The sequence below is a fragment of the Saimiri boliviensis genome, chromosome 6 (genome assembly GCF_048565385.1).
Source record: "Saimiri boliviensis isolate mSaiBol1 chromosome 6, mSaiBol1.pri, whole genome shotgun sequence".
NCBI lineage: Eukaryota > Metazoa > Chordata > Mammalia > Primates > Cebidae > Saimiri > Saimiri boliviensis.
Genome location: NC_133454.1, coordinates 34,675,894 through 34,696,835, shown reverse-complemented (window position 1 = coordinate 34,696,835; position 20,942 = coordinate 34,675,894). Strand labels below are relative to the sequence as shown.

General features: G+C 36.4%; 1 long non-coding RNA gene across 1 annotated transcript in view; it reads right to left on the bottom strand.

The window, feature by feature from the left end:
• Positions 1-746: 746 nt before the first annotated feature.
• Positions 747-20,942, bottom strand: part of LOC141584740 (uncharacterized) — a 179,514-nt gene continuing 159,318 nt past the window's right edge. The window contains exon 4 of the long non-coding RNA XR_012517943.1: positions 747-819. This is a non-coding gene — a long non-coding RNA (uncharacterized LOC141584740). The remainder of the gene's footprint in view (positions 820-20,942) is intronic.

The following is a 20,942-nucleotide window of genomic DNA, read 5'->3' as shown; positions in this document are numbered from 1 at the left end:
AGTTTGATGGCCTGAAGACAAGAACAGACAAACCAAGTCATTAGAAAATCTGTATCAAAATGAAAAAAGGGAGGACTAAGGACAGCTCGAAAATTCTGAGGCCTCCTACCAGTATGCAAAGGGAGAGGGAGGGCGAAATCCCAATAGGTTAAAAAACTTTACCCTTTTGCCACTGTTGGGCTTCTGGGTTCCCTTCATGGGACCATGCCCTTCATGGAGCCAGTAAGAGAAGTCTAACACTGTGCCTCACTATGAGGTCCTCCTCTCCACTCTGCTAAAATAAATCACTTCAGTATTTAGTCCTTTACTCTCTCATGTCAAAGTAAAGCATAGCATGTCATCTATCTTCCCTTTCTATTTGACGATTTCCATCAGATTACTGTATGTAGTGATGTCTATCATCTTTGTAAAAGAAAACCATTTGTGAAGCAAGTTCACTATGTACTGGTTACCAACATATCTGAGTCCAGTGAGACAGAGACAGAACTCTATATGCGACAAGTAACTGACATGATTTTTTTTTTTTAACTTACAGATAGAGAACAAAGGAAAACAGAAATCTAGGGTTCATTATGAGCCAGATTGTCAAGGTACAGAAAAGCTGACCTGGGTGTTGGGAGTATTGATTGTGCAGAACCAACCTTCTAAGGGACGCTGAAGGCAGTCTGCCCCAGGTTACAGACTACAAGGTCGCACGAGTTACTGGGCCATAGAGTTGATGTGGAGGTACCTGGAACAGAGCCTTACCTGCTCTAGCCAGCTCTTCCTTATCTCAAGATGTTGCATTTTCAAGAAATTATGTAGTAATTCTTGAGAGCCCTGAGCAAGAAAGGAAGGCAAACTGGGTTAGTCCAAGGCCACCCTGAGAATTGCACTGGACCATTGACTCCTCATTCCCTTTCAAGAAATGTTCATTCCTCTGCCCATTTCTTAGCAAAATGTATTGGGTTATTTAAACTCAGTGCCTAAATTTTCTTTTAGCTCTTTCTTTTTAAAATAAAATTTTATATGCATATAAAAAAAATCTAACCAAATGAGGGTTGTAAAACAAAAAAAGCACCTATGGGTTTTGTACTCCACTTGTCAAATAGATTTTTATTAATAACATTGAATCTAACTATATGCCTTACATTGCTAAGTGTTGCACTGCTTCATTCATTTCTACCTATTGTGAACTGCTACTTGGGTGAATAGATCATTATATATTCACTCTTCTATTGATTGTCTTCAGGTTTGTTTTCCTTTCGTTTTTATTGCTATTACAAATAATCTGTGATGAACATTTTTGTGTGTATCTTCTGATCAACATGAACATATTTTTCCTTAAGATATTTAGAAGTGTAATTGCCAGGATAATTAATCAATTTAGCATTTGCTTTTCATTTTTATGTCTTTTTTTATTTATAATTGCTTTATGTTTATGATATGGCATAGGGATAAAACATCGTTTTTTCCCAATATGGACAACAAAAAAGTTGTCCTAGAAACATTTATCAAATAATTTTTTTGTCTTTAGTTACCTGGAATTACTCCTTTGTTACATGCGTGTGTATGCATATGTGGGTGTCCATGCATGTTTATGACTGGTTTTGCTTATCTTTGTTACTAATTAATTGTTATTTATAGCTATAATTTGTTAATTTTCCTTAGTGTTTAATATGCTAGATTGGCAAAAGCATGTTTGGAAAGCACTGGAGAGAAACAGGATGATTTTATATAATGGAGTAATCAGAAAGTATATCACATGATACTTCTATTAAATGAAATAGCGTTTTAAAATTATAAGACCCACACATACATAATAGGGATATAAGAGACAACAGAATAATAATGAGAGAAGAATAAAACAACAGAAAAGTAGTATTCATTCCATTTTCATAAAGGAAAATGGAATTCGCTGTATAATTAGAAGATCACATGATACTTTTGTTAAATGAGATAGCAGTTTCTTTTATTATGGGGCCCACACATAGGTATAAGCTTCCATTCATTTGTTAGCAATGTAAAAGTAAATTCAAATTTTGAATTAATATATCAAAATTCCAAAAACTAAATTCAGCTTATAAACCATGGTTCAACTGCCCCAATATTTTTGTTTCAAAAGAGCACTTCAAAATCCTTAGGTCTGCAAGAAGCCCTTTCACCTCAACTACAATCTTGCCATTCATTATGCTGAAAAAAAATTTAAAAAGATACTTATGTAACATTAGAAAATAATGTGAAATTAAACTGATGTTATCAAAATGCAAGAGGAACTCGTAGGAAAGAACATTATGCACTATTACAAATTTTGAAAACAGGAAACTAAACCAAATTGTTTCCGAAATATATTTCCAAGTGAAGACAAGACTTAAAAGTTAATGTGGTATGCCTCTTTAGAAGCATTTAATTTAAATATATTTAAATGTTTAGAAAACAAAGGTTCTAACAGCATTATCTTTAAAAGCAAAGGCTCAACTCATACTCATACAAATCGCACAAATCAAAGAGCTTATAAAACAGCAAGGTTTACTACAAATTAGAGGATACACATATAACCCTGAGGCAAATGCAGCTAAGAGATGTCAGGAACTGTCAGCTTATCTATCTTTTTTGCTACTTTGTATATGAAGTCCCCAGATTATTGCAATGCAGCTACATTTCACACAAAAGGTGATCTGTTTTGATCAATAAACCCTTCCATTTTATGCTGAGTTATAGAGCATATGTGATAATGTTGCAGAAAGCTGTATTCAAGAAATCCATAGATTCCAGATTTGTCTATTATGAAAATAACTAGACAAATTAGGTACAGCTTTCTAAAAGTATTCTATAGATAAGGAATCTTCTGCAGTAAACACTATTTGTTTTCTAGGAGGTCTGACATTAGCATGCTTACAAGGTTATTTGACTAGCTCATTTTCTTTATTAGAATATTTCTCTGTAGCAGTTGCATACAACTGCTGTGTAACCATTTTCTGCATAATATTCATAAAATTTGACTTGCATTGGACAGAATTTCTAAGGTAGATAATATTTAGACATAATTAGAGATTTGTTTTGTGGATCATTTTTGAAAGAATAAAATGTACGCAATAGCTTTCTAAAAATATGATTTTGAAATATTGATATTTTAAGTAGAATATTTTAATAGCAAACCCACATCACCTATAGCATTTCTAAAGCATACGTTACTTTCATACTATTTAAAGTAATGTAAACCATGGTTATAGAGATAGAGATGATTTTAAACATAAAGATCTTCATGATAGAAATGTGGCATGGGGATTTCCAGCTTTCTGGAATTCCCTCCCACATGGTGGGAGCTCTCTCCGGGACTTCCCCTCTGGAATCCCCTTCCACACTCTTCGTGGAAGTCCTTCTCTTCTCCTTTCCTTCTCTTTTCTCAACCTTTCTGCAATAACAACAACAACAACAACAAAAGAAATGTGGCAAGAACGATTTTGAACCTAACTAAATTTGTACTATGTATTTCATATCTGACATTCAGGAATTAATACATTCAAACTGAAACTTACTGGGATATTTTACAATTATAAACTTGTACTTAAAGATAAAAAAATCAACTTGAAGGTGAAGAAATGTAATAAATGATTTCTCTTCATCCTATACAAATTATAACCCAGATATTTTTGATCTGGAAAATTCAGTGAAGATTTGTAAGCCTTTCTAAGCCTATTGTTCTTCAACTTAAAGGACCAGTAGCTTTTAAATACAATTTATTGAATACTTGAGGACTGGAAGACCCAAAGGCATTGGCAACATCCCATTGAGGCCTTGAAAGTGATATTCTTTCTCAAAAAGACTCTCATCAAAATACACTGTAAACCTGTGGGATGGTTAAAAATCATAGCATTTTACAAACAATTTAATTCAACAATTTCTGGGATTTTAAATTTAATGTGATTTTTACATTTAATATTTTTAAGAAATAATGTATCTTTTAGCTGCTAGATTGTAGACTGCATATATGTGAGACCATCCCCCAACCAATGCACACATGCACATGCACACACACGTCTATACGCACACTGATTTTAGAAATTGCATGGATCATTTTAAATATTAATCAATTCATAATTATACTATATATTAACTTTAGACACAGAAAGCTGTAGGCCAGAAATAGTGTTGAAATGCTAAAGAAAGGAAACAATTGGCAATTTACAGTTACAGATAATGCCTCACCCTATTGTCTAAGGTTTTGAGCTGTTTTGTTTTGTTTTGAGATAGTTTCTTACTTTATCTCCCAGACTGCAGCACGGTGGCTGGCATGATTATAGCTACTGTATCCTCTACTTCCCCGGCAAAGGTCACCTCAGTCTCCTGAGTAACTGGGCACAGGCAGAAACAATGTGGCTATTTTGATGTTTATATATGTTTTGGGTAGAGAGAGTCTCATTATGTTGTTCAGGCTGGTCTTGAAATCATGGCCTCAAGCAATCCTCTTGCCTCAGTCTTCCAACATGCTGCGATTACAGGTGTAAGCCATGGCGTCCAGCCTTGTCTAAGGTTTTGGAATTCAAATTGGACCACAGAAATAAGGATGTGAGCCAGAGCCATACTTTTACCATGGCACAGAAATTAATGTTTCTGGAGTTGTGCATAATCCAGGATCAGAATCATGCATCAGACAGTGACCCAGAACCCCAAAATGGGCCACCTCACCAAATCAGAAATGAAACATCTATTTGTGTGAGGTGAGGCTATGAAATTCTTAGGCCAAACATATATTTCTTGTTATTATTACATATATTACCCACTTATTTCTTATAAATCACTTAAATTGTAATTATTTCCTCCTTCTTTAAAATGCCTTGAAATATGAAACAGATTATTTGCTATGTGCTTCCTAATTAATATTCGTTCCCTACTGAGAGCAATTCATGCCTGGATTCAAGGTGAGTTAATATTTTCTTGAATAAAACATTAGAAGCTGAAATATATTTTATTACTACTTTTAAGATAACATGCACATCTCTAAAACATCCTTCTTGTACACAATGAAATAGTTACTGCATTTTTAAGACAAAAAGTCTATATGCTGCTTATATTTGGTAAAGAATGATTTGTAATAAATGTTCATTAAATTGATAATCAATTAATATAATTGACGGTTCCTAATTTTACAGTTAATCTAAATCTGAGAGTATTTGCAAGTAATACCTGATCCTACATTTCCAATAGCTTTAACATTTCAGTAAAAGAAATGAACTTTCATGCATTACTATGCTGTAAGCCTGCAAACCAGTAAGCTCTTTAACCAGTTAGGTTTGCAAAGTCTACCCTTACTTGGTAATACTTAAGTCATCATATAAAAGAAAAGTAACTGACAAAGGTGAAAATGCACATTAACAAAAGTGGAATAAATTTACCTTGATCACGAATGCATCTCCTATTGGAGCCCTGTAATGATGACCCTGCTTCATTCCTGCAGGTCCTCCCCTCAAGCACTTTTTTTGAAAATTGCAACATTAAAAAAAAAAGGTCCCCATTTCAAAATAGGTTACATTAGAAGGAAACTAGCATGGGAATTCTTATTTACAACCAATGTCTCTTAATACTTAACTATAAATTCTATAAAGGATCAGAACATATTTCTTTAAAAATGAGTTTTATTTTATCAAAGAAAATAATGGTGTATCCCAAACTATAAGACAAAAATGAAAGGCTAGGTTTCAAAGAGAAGATTATAACAACACAGAAGGAGACGAGACGTAAACTGGTAGAGCTCAGGGAACAAATAAAAGTGAAAAGTAAGATATTACAGAAATTAGAGCCTCATTTAAAAGTCGATTCTCCCCTGATTACTCCAGCGAGTAATCTGCTGCCAGCAACGTACCGTGCCAAGGCCCTCAATCACAGGAGCAACCTTTTTGAAAAGGAAGGGTGATAATCTTGTGTTTTGAACAGGTTCTTATTCAAAGGCTGTAATTACACATTGGCAACTTTCACTTCTCTTTCTTGTAACTGCTTCTCCTCCCAGGAACTTCAACTGTATTTCCACGCCAGGAGTGCTTTCTGCTGCTCTCCATGCTCATTTTGAATTCAGGGAGGAGGGATCATGAAATGCTGAGATTTACAGCACTGAGGTCTAGAGATGACACTCTGTGAAAATGTCTCCACATCAACCCGAAGCCAGCAGGCTCCCAGCCGTCCTTAGGCTTGTCAGAAGCAGGAATGCTAATGAAAACACCTTGGCAGATGCATAATAAAAAGAAACCAGGAAATAATACATTTGAGAGGAGAAATTTGAGGAAATGCCAAGATGCCATTTTTTTTTTTAAACTAGAAGAGCTTTTCCTTAGACTACTTGTGCATTTGGTAGTAGCACAACTTCATCATGCATCTCAGACTTATAGAGGCACATAGAGCCAATAAAGACATTTTTCAAAATTGTTTTAGTATAAAATAACTCTTTTATTAGTGGCTTTCCATTTCACATCAGGTTGGACTGAAGATGTAAAATATAAGTGTCAAGTAATGTGGTACTCCTTGTTACCTGCCAGAAGTCACAGTACCTTACAAATCATTACATTCCATTTTATGTCAACCTTTTGGGGAAATGAAGGTGTTTTTGACAATGATGCTGCTGCTCAAATGCTACCAAGCAATAAAAATGTTGGAGAGACTGTAGCATTACTTGATTTGTGAGAAGTGGTTTTCGTTTTAAGTCACCTGTAAGTGGCCATGCAAGCTTACTAGAGTAATTTAGAAATACCTGTTTCTGAGCCTTCTCATTTGTAAAATGAGTTACCAACATCTGCCACGGGGATTTAATGGGGATTTCAGAGGTTCCCTTGCACTTTCGTAACAGTGTGCTTTACGAAGAAAGATCTCTTCCAGTAATGCACACATCCACTCCAGCAAATAAATAACTCTTCTTGTTATTTATTTTCTTTTTATTCTCATCATTTTCCAACTTCTTAGATTTACAAGAAATAATACTTGTTTTATTATCTTTTATAGTTCAGTAGTTTTTACTAAACATGCCAGTTCCTTACTTTTTGAAAGGTTATGTTTGACAGGCCAGGTAGAGATCATGAATCTGCAATTCTTTAAAAAGTCACTGATGATTCTGATGACAACAAAATCTTTGGAATGCAATTTAAGAAACCCTCTGATGACAGCTTCTCTTATGTGTTTCTATTATAGTATTTTCATATGTTATTATAATACAATTGGCTGGGCATGATGGCTCACACCTGTAATCCCAGCACTTTGGGAGGTCAAGGCAGGCAGATCACCTGAGGTTGGGAGATTGAGACCAGCCTGACCAACATGGAGAAACCCCAACTCTACTGAAAATACAAAGTCAGCTGGGAGTGGTGGTGCATGCCTGTAATCCCAGGTACTCAGGAGGCTGAGACAGGAGAATCGCTTGAATCTGGGAGGCAGAGGTTGCAGTGAGCTAAGATCATGCCATTGCACTTCAGCCTGGGCAACAACAGTGAAATTCCATTTCAAAAACAAACAAACAAACAAAAAACAACATACAATCATACAATCAAAACAGAGGTCATGTCTTAATTAATACTTAAGTACTCACAGCATAATAAAAAAAAGAAACCAATAAATTTTTACTGAATGAATTAAGCGGAATACAATGCTATAAATGGTTATTTGCCAGTGAAAAATGTCTTACTGGTTGTCTTTGGTTGAACACTGAAAAATCGAATGCTCTACTATATTAACAGGCTAAAGAGGAAAAAGAAAACACATTTTCACATCAATGAATAAAAATATTTTTTAAACATTAATACCCATTCATGGTTTAAAACTCTCAGCAAACTAGGATTAGAGGTAAACTTCTTCAACTTGATAAGGAACATATACAAAATACCTTAACTAAAATAATAATGGTAAATGACTGGAAATTTCCCCAGTAAAATAAGACAAGGATGCCCTCTTTCTCAATTTTATTCAATACAGTATTTTAAAAAATTTAGTCAGTGCAATAAAGAAAGAAAGGGAAATAAAATACATTCTAATTACAAAGCAAGGAATTAAAAACTCCCTATGTGGAAGTAACATGATAGTCTATGTAGAAAATTAAAGAATTCTGTAAAAAGCTAGAAAATCTAAGTGAGTTCAAAAAGTTGCAGGATACAAGATAAACACACAGAAATTATTTGTATTTCTATGCATGAATACTAAAATTAAAAACACAATAGCATTTGAAATCACTCAAAACTTGTTAACCTAAAATTTTATATTCAGAGAGAAGCTTTCAAAGATAAAGTTTAAAGATTTTTGTATGGGACCCAAAACTGAAGGAATTATTCCCTGAAAGAAATGCTACAGTAAGTTCTTCAGGCAGAAAAAAAAATGATGTTAAACAAAGCTATATAACAGTAAGCACCAGAAACGATAGTAATGTGGTTAAATATACAGATATTTTCTTCTATTTATTTAAATGTCTTCCAAAGACTTTGTACTGGATAAGCCCAAAATAAGAACAAGGTTATATGGGTTCTATAATATTTGTGTAAAAAGTAATACCATAATGGAGGTTGAATGAGGGAATATACTAATGTAAGGTGTTTATGATATACATAAAGGGTATAATAACACTTTAAGGTAAACTATGATTAAAGTTGTATAATAAGAATGATAATAGCTAAAATAATAAATATAATATAAACAATGAAGTTCTCCTCACAAGGTTAACAATATTTCTGGACAGGAACATAGTTATAATTAAACATTAATCAGGCTGCATTTTGCCCCACTTCCTTGTAATTAAAGTCACATAGCATTTGATACTGACCATTTGCATCCCGTTTTTCCTATAAATAGGATTTTCTGACATTAGAATCATAAGGCTTTTGTTTATGAATTGTTTAAAATGTTTTTCAGATTCTGGATTCTAATGGAACAGCTGATGCCCCAACCAGTTTGAAGACCGCCAGAGAGCGACCAAATCAGCATGAGTATACCATTTCTTCATCTCCCCGTTCCATGACTTCATCCTGCAGTCTTTGACCAATCAAGTTTCCACACTTGGTCCCACTTCAAATCTTCTCAAGAAGGCAGATTTGAGATTTCTTTTCATTTCTGTCTTGGCTGGTTATACCATTTGGGAATTATATCATTAAACCTCTTTATCTGTTGCAATTCAATGTCTTGGTGTATTTACTTGCCATGTGACAATGAACCTTGTTACAGTCACAATTATATATTATAGTCGCAATATAGATTATAAGCCAATAGAGTTTTTTTTTTTAAGTGGACTCCTAGAAAGTACACATTAATAAAGTACCTACACTCCAGCCTGGGCAACAAGAGGGAAACATATATATATATACATATATATATATATATATTTATATATATGTATGTGTGTGTGTATATATATATATACACACACATACATATATACAAATACAACTATATAACCAAAAACAGAGGTCATGTATTAACACTTAAGTGCTTACGGCATAATAGAAAAAGAAATCAATAAATTTTTAATGAATGAATTAAGCAGAATACAATGCTCTAAATGGTAATTTGCCATTGCAACATCTTACTGGTTCTGCCTTTGGTTGAATACTGAGAAATTGAATGCTCTAGAATATTAAAAGACTAAAGAGAAAAAAATCATATTTTCATATCAATTAATAAAAATATGTTTAAAAAATCAATACCCATTCATGGTTTAAAAACTCTCAGCAAATTAGGATTAGAGACAACTTCTTCAGCTTGATAAGGAACATCTAAAAAATATCTCAACTAAAATAATAATGATGAATGACTGGATATTTCCTCAGTAAAATAAGACAAGGATGCCCACTCTCTCCATTTTATTCAACACAGTATTAAAAAAAAAATTAGTTGGTGCAATAAGGAAAGAAAAGGAAATAAAATAAATTTTATTTTATGCCTGATGGAAGAAAATAAAGATGCAATAAATGAAATACAAGTAATGAGAAGCTAGAATTAATCCTAATCACTCAGGGTTCTTATTATATACAAATGGTCTAAACATCCTGATTAAAAGTTTGAGATTGTTAATTCACATTGAGAAAGACAGACATAAGTATGTTCTGCCTACAAGGAATAACTTGATAAATGAAACACAATGAAAAAGATGAAATTAACCTCAGAAATGTTAAAGATATCAGTGAACCATTCTCTCCTGCAAAAATAAGAAAATACTGGCAAAACAATTAAAACAAACTCTTTCAGGACTCTATTAATTAATGCCACAGAAGGAGTTGAAAATCTTCTACCAAGAGAAACTATGGAGCCTCAGTAAGAAAGCAGGGTTTATGATGTTTGCCCAGGTCAGTGGTGTGGTAGCTATGAAAAAGTGATAGCTTTGCACCTAATAGAAAAAAATAACCTATTGTGGAGCTCTGTTAAAAGCTCCATGACCAGAAATAATCAATACTTAGTCCATATTTTAAGGTCTCAGGAAAATTTCCACATGCAAGATTTTTTGGTTATTTATTTTGACTCAGTGCTCAGTTCAGGCAAACAAAAAACAACAGGCAACAAATGAACAAACAAAAAAGCCTACCTTCAGGGTATTACCATATACTGTTGTTAATATGTTGACAATATCACAGCTGCTTTAGGCTGCAGTTTCATTTGGGAGAAATAAGATTCTGGCAAAATCTTATTTAAAATGACATCCTGGTAAACTCAGCAATCATAAGAAGCTTTGAAAAGTTTTGACATTCTTAGAGATAGAAAAATCTGTGTACATGCTCAAGGCTAGTTTCATGCCCAAGATTTATAAATGGTGAAGTCATCAGTCACTCACTTCTGACTGACATAGAGGCCTTGTGCAAGCAGGAAATGAAAGCTAAAACTGTATCATAAATTACCTGAAGCTTGAAGGTATGCCTTTTCACACATAACCTTAGAGTAAAGGGTGGAAGTTACACACTTAAGGGATCTAAGAAGATCATCTAACCTGCTACTAGAGGACCACTAAATTATACTGATCTTTATGCAAAGGATGTCAGGCTTAAAGAATAAGAGCTTGAAAACAAAACAAAACAAAAAACGCTAGCAGAGAATGTAGCAGCCTCAAACTGCAAGGAATGTATAATCTACAAAATAGTCCAGCAAAGTTGCAAAATTAACAAAAAGCAACAGTCAAGAACACAACAGAAACAACAATCACTGGCCAGGTAGTGGGAGGGTGGGGATCCCTAATATCAGAATTGTTACAATAATTAATTAAAATGCCATACTGTAATTAAAAAAAACTTATGAAACCTGGAAAGTAACAAAAAAGTATGTAACATATTAAAAATTTAGCCAAAACAAACATACCAAGGGGCCAGATGTTGAACTTAGTAGAAAAAAGACTATAAAATAGCTATTATAAACATGTTTATAAAAACCAAAGGAAACCAAATCTAAAGAATAAAAACGAAGTATATTAACGATGTCTCACAAGACACAGAATATCAAAAGTTTGTCATTTGAAAATCCAAATCTGCTTGTAAATACCCCTTCATGCTTCTGTATCTGCTAGAAATTTCTGCATATAAAATCCTATAGTCATTCACACACAAAAAGTTACATTGATGTAGGATTTTTCTTCTCAGTCACTTTACAGGCTGGGGACCTCCAGCCACTGATGCTCCACTGAGGCCCCACTTGACCACATTGGCGTACCCCAGCTTGCCTGTGTTACAGCTTGTACCCACATTTGATGGTTCCTGAGCTCTTATATCACCCCCAAGAAGAATGAGGATACACTGGACATTGAAGGGTGAGGAGGGCAGAAAAGAATTTTATTGAGAACGGTACAGCTCTAAGCAGAGATGGGATACAGGGATTAGTTCCCCTATGTGAAGGCGGGAAAGTCCCCCATGTACCTGGGTCTGGGGTCTTTTAAGGAATCAGAATGGGTAGTGCATGCTGATTGATTTGCGAGTTTGCATAAAAGAGTTAAAGCAAAGACACCACTCAAAGGTAGGCACAACAGTGTAGAAAAACCAATTAGGAAAGGGGAGGTACATGTAAAACAGGTGAAAGGTGAGGACCCATCAGAGGAAAGCGTGCCAAACAGGAAGATAAATTCTCAATTTGGTCTGAGGTTTTAACTTGTAGCTTGACTTTCAGGGTCTAACCTGCCTTTGGCTTGGAGGTGGGGTTTCATCGGGGACCCAGCAATATCTGCCTAGGCATTTGGCTGCCTGCTGTGCTCTCAACATCTTCAAATAGTTGAGAGGGCACACTCAAAGTGTGGTAATACTACATATTTTTAAAAGCCTCAACAGCTTAAATAATTCTTTAACAAGATATTTGGATAAACTACCAGAAGAGGAAAGAACTTAATCTCCAATACATCCCATTGCTTAACTTGATTCAGCTGATTCCTACTCTGGTTTATAGGTCTTGACATGAGCCTAGAGTTTTCGAGTGGCTGTTGAATCAAGTTGTGAAAGATGATGACATTTTAGTTTCGGGGCAAATTAAAATCAAAACTGTCAAGGAATGAAGGAAGAGCACATCATGAACCTAAGGTGGATTGCAGATTCATGGAATCTCAGAGCTGGAAAATAATGTAAAGGCCATCATGAATAAAAATACCACGTTTATTATCTGTTTCAAGATGATTTTTTCTCATGCAAATCGGAGACAACGTAAAGCTGTTAAAATATATGAAAGACTATCCTTACTGCTTAGGAAAAGTTGGGTATATCATCACCATAATTTCATTTTAATAAAATTTTTTAATATTCAGGCAGATATTAATGCTTATGAATACTGTTTGCTAACTCAGTGAACAATACTGCTTGAGCAACTAATCTATCATATAGATTTAGAAAGCCTAAAGATGCATAAAAAGGAAAAAATAATGAGGATTGGAGAACAGAGGAAGCGATATTATATGCTATTCAAGGCCAGGTGCAGTGGCTCATGCCTGTAAACCCAGGACTTTGGGAGGCCAGGGCAGGTGGATCATATGGGCTCAGGAGTTCAAGTCTAGCCTGGCCAACAAGGTAAAACTCTGTCTTTACTAAAAATACAAAAGAACTAGGCAGGCATGGTGGCATCCACCTGTAATCCCAGCTACTCGGGAGCCTGAGCCATGAACATAGCTTGAACTCAGGAGGTAGAGTTTGCAGCGAGCCAAGATCATGCCATTGCACTCCAACCATGACTGAGTGACAGAAGGAAACTCCCTCCCCCTCTCTCTCTTTCTCTCTCTCTCTGCATATATATGTATATTTATATGCTATTCATATATATATATGCTGTTCAACCGTTAACTAAATAAATAGTTTTTTGGTACCTGCTTTTTGTCCATAAATATTACTGGGGATTTAATGGTGAGCAAAATGATTTAAGCTTTCTCCTTTCAATGAGTGCACACTATAGTTTATTAGGGAACAAATAAATAAATAATCTCACAAGAGAATGTACAATTTAAAATTGTGAAATTATCTGGGAAAGAATGAAAAATTTAATAAAGCAATCTGAACAAGACTGAGGCTAAAGAGAGACATTTCTGAAGTAATGCTTGAACCAGTTCTAGAGCATAAACATGAGTAGGATAATGCAGATGGTCAGAAATTAACAAGACCAAAAGAATTGGTCCCACATACTTGAGCTGACTCCTCCCCAAGTCTCAAGTTAATCTCAAAACATCATTCCACTTGCTCTTTGAGGAAAAAGGCTTGATTGATTCTTTAAAAAGGAAGATGGAAAAAATTGTGTCAAAATAGAACTAATGACCTAAGTAAGGGTCATGAAGGGCCTTGGAAGACAACTTTACTGTAATTTGGAAGCCATGGAATAATTTTTTGTACCGTGTGAGTTTGGTGAGAATATATGAGATATGCTTTCTTAAGAAGATCACTCTGCCTGTGTCATTTAAGGAAACACACAAGCATGTACATGCACAGAAATAAAGGCATGCATATATAATACCACACATATATATGCATATATATATATATATATACATAGTAAGAATGCCAGATGAGATCATATAAAAGCTTTGTGAACTTTTTATTAAACTACTGAATGAGAGGGTATTAAACCTAAGACAGATTCACATAAATACATGTATGCTTTCTGACCTTTTCAAGTTGACAGTTTCAAGTTTCCAAAATTAGTCTCTAACCAGTATAACATGTGACTGGGTAGTGTAAACCCTAGTTTCATTCTTTCCTACCTCTTTCCGTGTGACTCATTTGCTAATTGTTCTTTACAAGGTGATCATCAGGTCGAATGTGAAACTTTCACTTAGGAAATGATCACTAGGAAAAAGTGTGTGAAGCTCATGGTCTTTCATTTGCTTAAAGCTCATCAGAAACTTGAATTCAAACAAACTGTCACTTATTTTCTAAAAATACATATTCCTAAGAAAAATTATTGACACTTGTATTGGTACAATGAATATAACTTTTTTTCTTAGGATTCATAGCAATTTAGTATTGAGAACTAATCTGATTCTGGATTGAAAACAATAGCAACGAAAATAACAGTGAAAATTAGACACTGTAACGAAATATTCATGGCTTTCAATTTCTTTCAATCTTGAGGCATGATTTAAAATTGGTTGTGGCTGTGTTAATGTATAGCTCATCCTTTTTCGTTAGAATAGGTTTGAATGTATTTTTCCCATGTTGGCTGCTTACTTGTGCTGGAACAATAATATTCCATGAGAAATTGTTGAGATCCATACTAAATAACTTTCAATCATGATTAAAGAAGCCACAGATAAGGCACAAAATTAGCAAGTTATCATTTGCTTTGTAATTGAGAGGATATAGATATTATTATATCTCCTGATCTGCTAATCTGCTAATAAATCACGGCTATTTTTTAAAATGTCCTTAGTGCATTATAAGATTTATTAACAGAATTACCAATTTTTCATGGAGTTGTTTCATATTTTTATTTAATATATGAACTTTTTGATTCCTGAGGCTTGAGTCTTACTAATAAAATACTTATTCTATTGGTATTCTAAGTAATACTTAGTAATACTCAGCATTCTAATACTTGTAATTCTAATTAGAATACTAAAGTTAGTAACTCTAGTATTCTAATTAGTATTCCAATACTTATTCTATTACTATTTTATCTCAGTGTATTTTAAGTGTTCAACAATATCTTCTGAATTCAATTGGACATATCACTGATAAATAATTAACTTTATCTGGTTAAAAACATTTCTAAATCTGTTAATCCCATATATATTTGAATAGATATGGATGAATGTGTTTATTTTCACCTTATATTATGCCATGGGAAGAAAATTTTGGATGGTATAAAAAAGAGGTTTCTTTGGATGCTGGGAAGATGGCAGCCCAAGAACAGCTCAGGACTTCAGCTCCCAGTGAAAGTGCAGAGGGTGAGTGGACGCCGCATTTCCAGACGAACTCTTATTGCCCACAAACCAGGAGACACCCAGGCAGAGGGGTCGCCAGCGTCGCAGTCCCAGCCGGTGCGGCTGTTTTGGCACCCGCGGGGCTGATTCCGCCCACGCGGCTGCTGTGACCACTCCCTGTTGCTGCCATTCTCCGTACAAAAGCCACTGGTCTGGGAGCCCTCTTAGCTGGCGAGCAGAGCCCTGAGACGGCAGCGTTGCCCATTCATCTGAAATAGCGAGCCAGGCCAGGAGAATCCTAGGCAAAAAATGCGCCAGGACCCAGCGCTGCAATTCGAGCCGACTCCGTGAGTCGCAGCACGGGAGATCCCGGTGCCTTTTCAACAAGCGACCGGAACGCAGGGTCCTTCAAATTAAAAGACTCTGAGTCAGGGAGCCAGGTGATCAGGCTCAGTAGGTCCCACCCCTCCACCCCCAACAACAACGAAAACAAAAACAGTAATTGGAAACCCTCTGGGTTGAGCCCTTCAAACCAAGCACAGCTGAACCTGGACGGTCCAGCTCGGTGGGGGAGGGGCTTCCGCCATTACTGAGACTCTCCACCGCTAGGGAGGCAGGCTGCCGAGGCAACCTGCCACAACAGAGAGAGTCCGCCATAACAGAGGCGGGGCCACCATTGCCGAGACAGTTCTAACTACGCCCATATAAAAAGGACTACTGGGAAGAGCTCAGGGCAGCTGGGCGGAGCCCACAGCAGCTCAGCAAAGCCCCTGCGGGCAGGCAGTGGCTAGGCGTGCTGCTAGCTGGGCGGGTCCGACCTGAAAGAAAAATCAAAAAAGGCAGTAGTGCAAGGGAAACTCATAAAGCTCCAACTCCCTGGGACACAGACAGACAACAGGTGGATAAACCCACAAAAATGGGAAGAAACCAGCACAAAAAGGATGAAAATTCCCGAAACCAGAACACCTCTCCTCCTAAAAGGGATCACAACTCCTCACCAGCAAGGGATCCAGACCGGATGGAGAAGGAGGGTGATGAAATGACAGAATCAGACTTCAGAAGGTGGGTAGTAAGAAACTACAGTGAGCTAAAAGAACATGTTCTAACCGAACGCAAAGAAAAAAGGAACCTTGAAAAAAGATTGGACGAACTGCTGACGAGAATGGACAGCATAGAGAGGAGTATAAGTGAATTGATGGAGCTGAAAAACGCAACACAAGAACTTCATGAAGCATGCACAAGCTTCAACAGCCGAATTGACCAAGCAGAAGAAAGGATATCAGAGGTTGAAGATCAACTCAATGAAATAAAAAGAGAAGGCAAGAACAGAAAAAAAGTGCAAAAAGGAATGAACAAAATCTTCAAGAAATGTGGGACTATGTGAAAAGACCTAATCTACGTCTGATAGCTGTACCTGAATGTGATGAAGAGAATGAATCCAAGCTGGAAAATACTCTTCAGGATATTATCCAGGAAAACTTCCCCAACCTAGCAAGGCAGACCAATATTCAAATCCAGGAAATACAGAGAACACCACAAAGATATTCCTCAAGAAGAGCAACCCCAAGGCACATAATCGTCAGATTCACCAGGGTTGAAATGAAAGAGAAAATGCTAAGGGCAGCCAGAGACAAAGGTCGGGTTACCCACAAAGGGAAGCCCATTAGACTCACAGCAGATCTCTCAGCAGAAACCCTACAAGCCAGAAGAGATTGGGGGCCAATATTCAACATCCTTAAAGAAAAGAACTTTCAACCCAGAATCTCCTATCAAGCCAAACTAAGCTTCATAAGTGAAGGAAAAATAAAATCCTTTGTGAACAAGCAAGCACTCAGAGATTTCATCACCACCAAACCTGCTCTACAAGAACTCCTGAAAGAGGCTCTACACATATAAAGGAACAACCAGTACCAGCCACTCCAAAAACACACCAAATGGTAAAAGAGCATCAACACAATCAAGAAGCTGCATCAACTAACCAACAAAACAGCCAGGTAGTATCAAAATGACAGCATCAAATTCACACATAACAATACTATCCCTAAATGTCAATGGACTAAATGCCCCAATCAAAAGACACAGACTGGCAAATTGGATAAAAAGCCAAAACCCATCAGTGTGCTGTATCCAGGAAACCCATCTTACATGCAAGGATACACAAAGGCTCAAAATAAAGGGATGGAGGAAGGTCTACCAAGCAAATGGAGAGCAAAAAAACGCAGGAGTTGCAATTCTCATCTCTGATAAAATAGACTTTAAAGCAACAAAGATCAAAAGAGACAAAGAAGGACATTAAATAATGGTAAAAGGATCACTGCAACAAGAAGAGCTAACGATCCTAAATATATACGCACCCAATACAGGAGCACCCAGATACATAAGGCAAGTTCTTAATGACTTACAAAGAGACTTAGACTCCCACACAATAATAGTGGGAGACTTTAACACCCCGTTGTCAATATTAGACAGATCAACCAGACAGAAAATCAACAAGGGTATCCAGGACCTGAATACAGACCTGGAACAAGCAAACCTAATAGACATTTACAGAACTCTCCACCCCAAATCCACAGAATATACATTCTTCTCAGCACCACATCACACCTACTCTAAAATTGACCACATAATTGGCAATAAATCACTCCTCAGCAAATGCAAAAGAACAGAAATCATAACAAACAGTCTCTCAGACCACAGTGCAATCGAGTTAGAACTCAGAATGCAGAAACTAACTCAGAACCGCACAGCTTCATGGAAACTGAATAACTTGCTCTTGAATGTTGACTGGATAAACAATGAAATGAAGGCAGAAATAAAGATGTTCTTTGAAACCAATGAGAACGAAGACACAACATACCAGAATCTCTGGGACACATTTAAAGCAGTCTCTAGAGGAAAATATATAGCAATGAGTGCCCACATGAGAAGAAAGGAGAGATCTAAAATTGACACACTATCATCAAAATTGAAAGAGCTAGAGGAGCAAGATCAAAAAAACTCAAAACCTAGCAGAAGACAGGAAATAACTAAGATCAGAGCAGAACTGAAGGAAATAGAGACACAAAAAACTCTTCCAAAAATCAATAAATCCAGGAGCTGGTTCTTTGAAAAGATCAACAAAATAGACAGACCACTAGCCAGATTAATAAAAAAGAAAAGAGAGAATAACCAAATTGATACAATAAAAAACGATAAAGGGGATATCACCACAGATTCCACAGAAATCCAAACCATCATCAGAGATTATTACAAACAATTCTAAGCACATAAACTAGCAAACCTGGAAGAATTGGATAAATTCCTGGACACCTGCATCCTCCCAAGCCTAAACCTGGAAGAAGCCGAAACCCTGAATAGACCAATAACATGGTCTGAAGTCGAGGCAGCAATAAAGAGCCTACCACCCAAAAAAAAGCCCAGGTCCAGATGGGTTCACAGCTGAATTCTACCAGACATACAAGGAGGAGCTGATACCATTCCTTCTGAAACTATTCCAGACAATCCAAAAAGAGGGACTCCTTCCCAAATCATTTTACGAGACAACCATCATCCTGATACCAAAACCCGGCAGAGACTCAACAAGAAAAGAAAATTTCAGGCCAATATCCATGATGAACATAGATGCAAAAATCTTCAATAAAATACTGGCAAACCGATTGCAACAGCATATCAAAAAGCTCATCCACCATGATCAGGTAGGATTCATCCCGGGGATGCAAGGCTGGTTCAACATACGCAAGTCCATAAACGTAATTCACTACATAAACAGAACAAAGACAAAAACCACATGATTATCTCGATTGATGCAGAGAAGGCTTTTGACAAAATTCAACAACCCTTTATGCTAAAAACCCTCAATAAACTAGGTATTGACGGAACGTATCTCAAAACAATAAAAGCTATTTACGACAAACCAACAGCCAATATCATACTGAATGGGCAAAAACTGGAAGCATTCCCTTTGAAATCTGGCACTAGACAAGGATGCCCTCTCTCACCACTCCTATTCAATATAGTACTGGAAGTTCTAGCCAGAGCAATCAGGCAAGAAAAAGAAATAAAGGGTATCCAAATTGGAAAGGAGGAAATCAAATTGTCTCTATTTGCAGATGACATGATTGTATATCTGGAAGACCCCATCATCTCAGCCCAAAATCTCCTGAAACTGATAAACAACTTCAGCAAAGTCTCAGGATACAAAATCAACGTGCAAAAATCACAAGCATTCCTATACACCAGTAATAGACTTCAAGAGAGCCAAATCAAGAATGAACTGCCATTCACAATTGCTACAAAGAGAATAAAGTACCTAGGAATACAACTAACAAGGAACGTAAAGCACCTCTTCAAGGAGAACTACAAGCCATTACTCAATGAAATAAGAGAGCATACAAACAGATGGAGAAACATTCCATGTTCATGGTTAGGAAGAATCAACGTCGTGAAAATGGCCATACTGCCCAAAGTAATTTACAGATTCAACGCTATTCCCATCAAGCTACCAATGACCTTCTTCACAGAACTGGAAAAAAACACCTTAAACTTCATATGGAACCAAAAGAGAGCCCGCATAGCCAAGTCAATTCTAAGCAAAAAGAATAAAGCAGGAGGCATCACACTACCGGACTTCAAACTATACTACAAGGCTACAGTAATCAAAACAGCATGGTACTAGTACCAAAACAGAGATATAGACCAATGGCACAGAACAGAGGCCTCAGAGGAAATACAACATACCCACAACCATCTGATCTTCGACAAACCTGACAAAAACAAGCAATGGGGAAAGGACTCCCTGTTTAATAAATGGTGCTGGGAAAACTGGCTAGCCATGTGCAGAAAGCAGAAACAGGACCCCTTCCTGACACCTTACACCAAAATTAACTCCAGATGGATTAAAGACTTAAACATCAGACCTAATACCATAAAAACCTTAGAAGAAAATCTAGGCAAAACCATTCAGGACATAGGTGTAGGCAAGGACTTCATGACCAAAACGCCAAAAGCAATGGCAACAAAAGCCAAAATAGACAAATGGGACCTAATCAAACTCCACAGCTTCTGCACGGCAAAAGAAACAGTCAGTAGAGTGAATTGGCAACCAACAGAATGGGAAAAAAATTTTGTAGCCTACCAATCTGACAAGGGCCTGATATCCAGAATTTACAAAGAACTAAAGCAGATCTACAAGAAAAAAACAAACAAGCCCATTCGAAAATGGGCAAAGGATATGAACAGATACTTTCCAAAAGAAGACATACAGGAGGCCAACAAACATATGGAAAAATGCTCGTCATCACTGGTCATCAGAGAAATGGAAATCAAAACCACATTGAGATACCATCTCACACCAGTTAGAATGGCGATCATTAAAAAATCGGGAAACAACAGATGCTGGAGAGGATGTGGAGAAATAGGAACACTTTTACACTGTTGGTGGGAATGTAAATTAGTTCAACCATTGTGGAAGACAGTGTGGCGATTCCTCAAGGACCTAAAAATAGAAATCCCATTTGACCCAGCAATCCCATTACTGGGTATATATCCAAAGGATTATAAATCATTCTACTACAAGGACACGTGCACACGAATGTTCATTGCAGCACTGTTTACAATAGCAAAGACCTGGAACCAA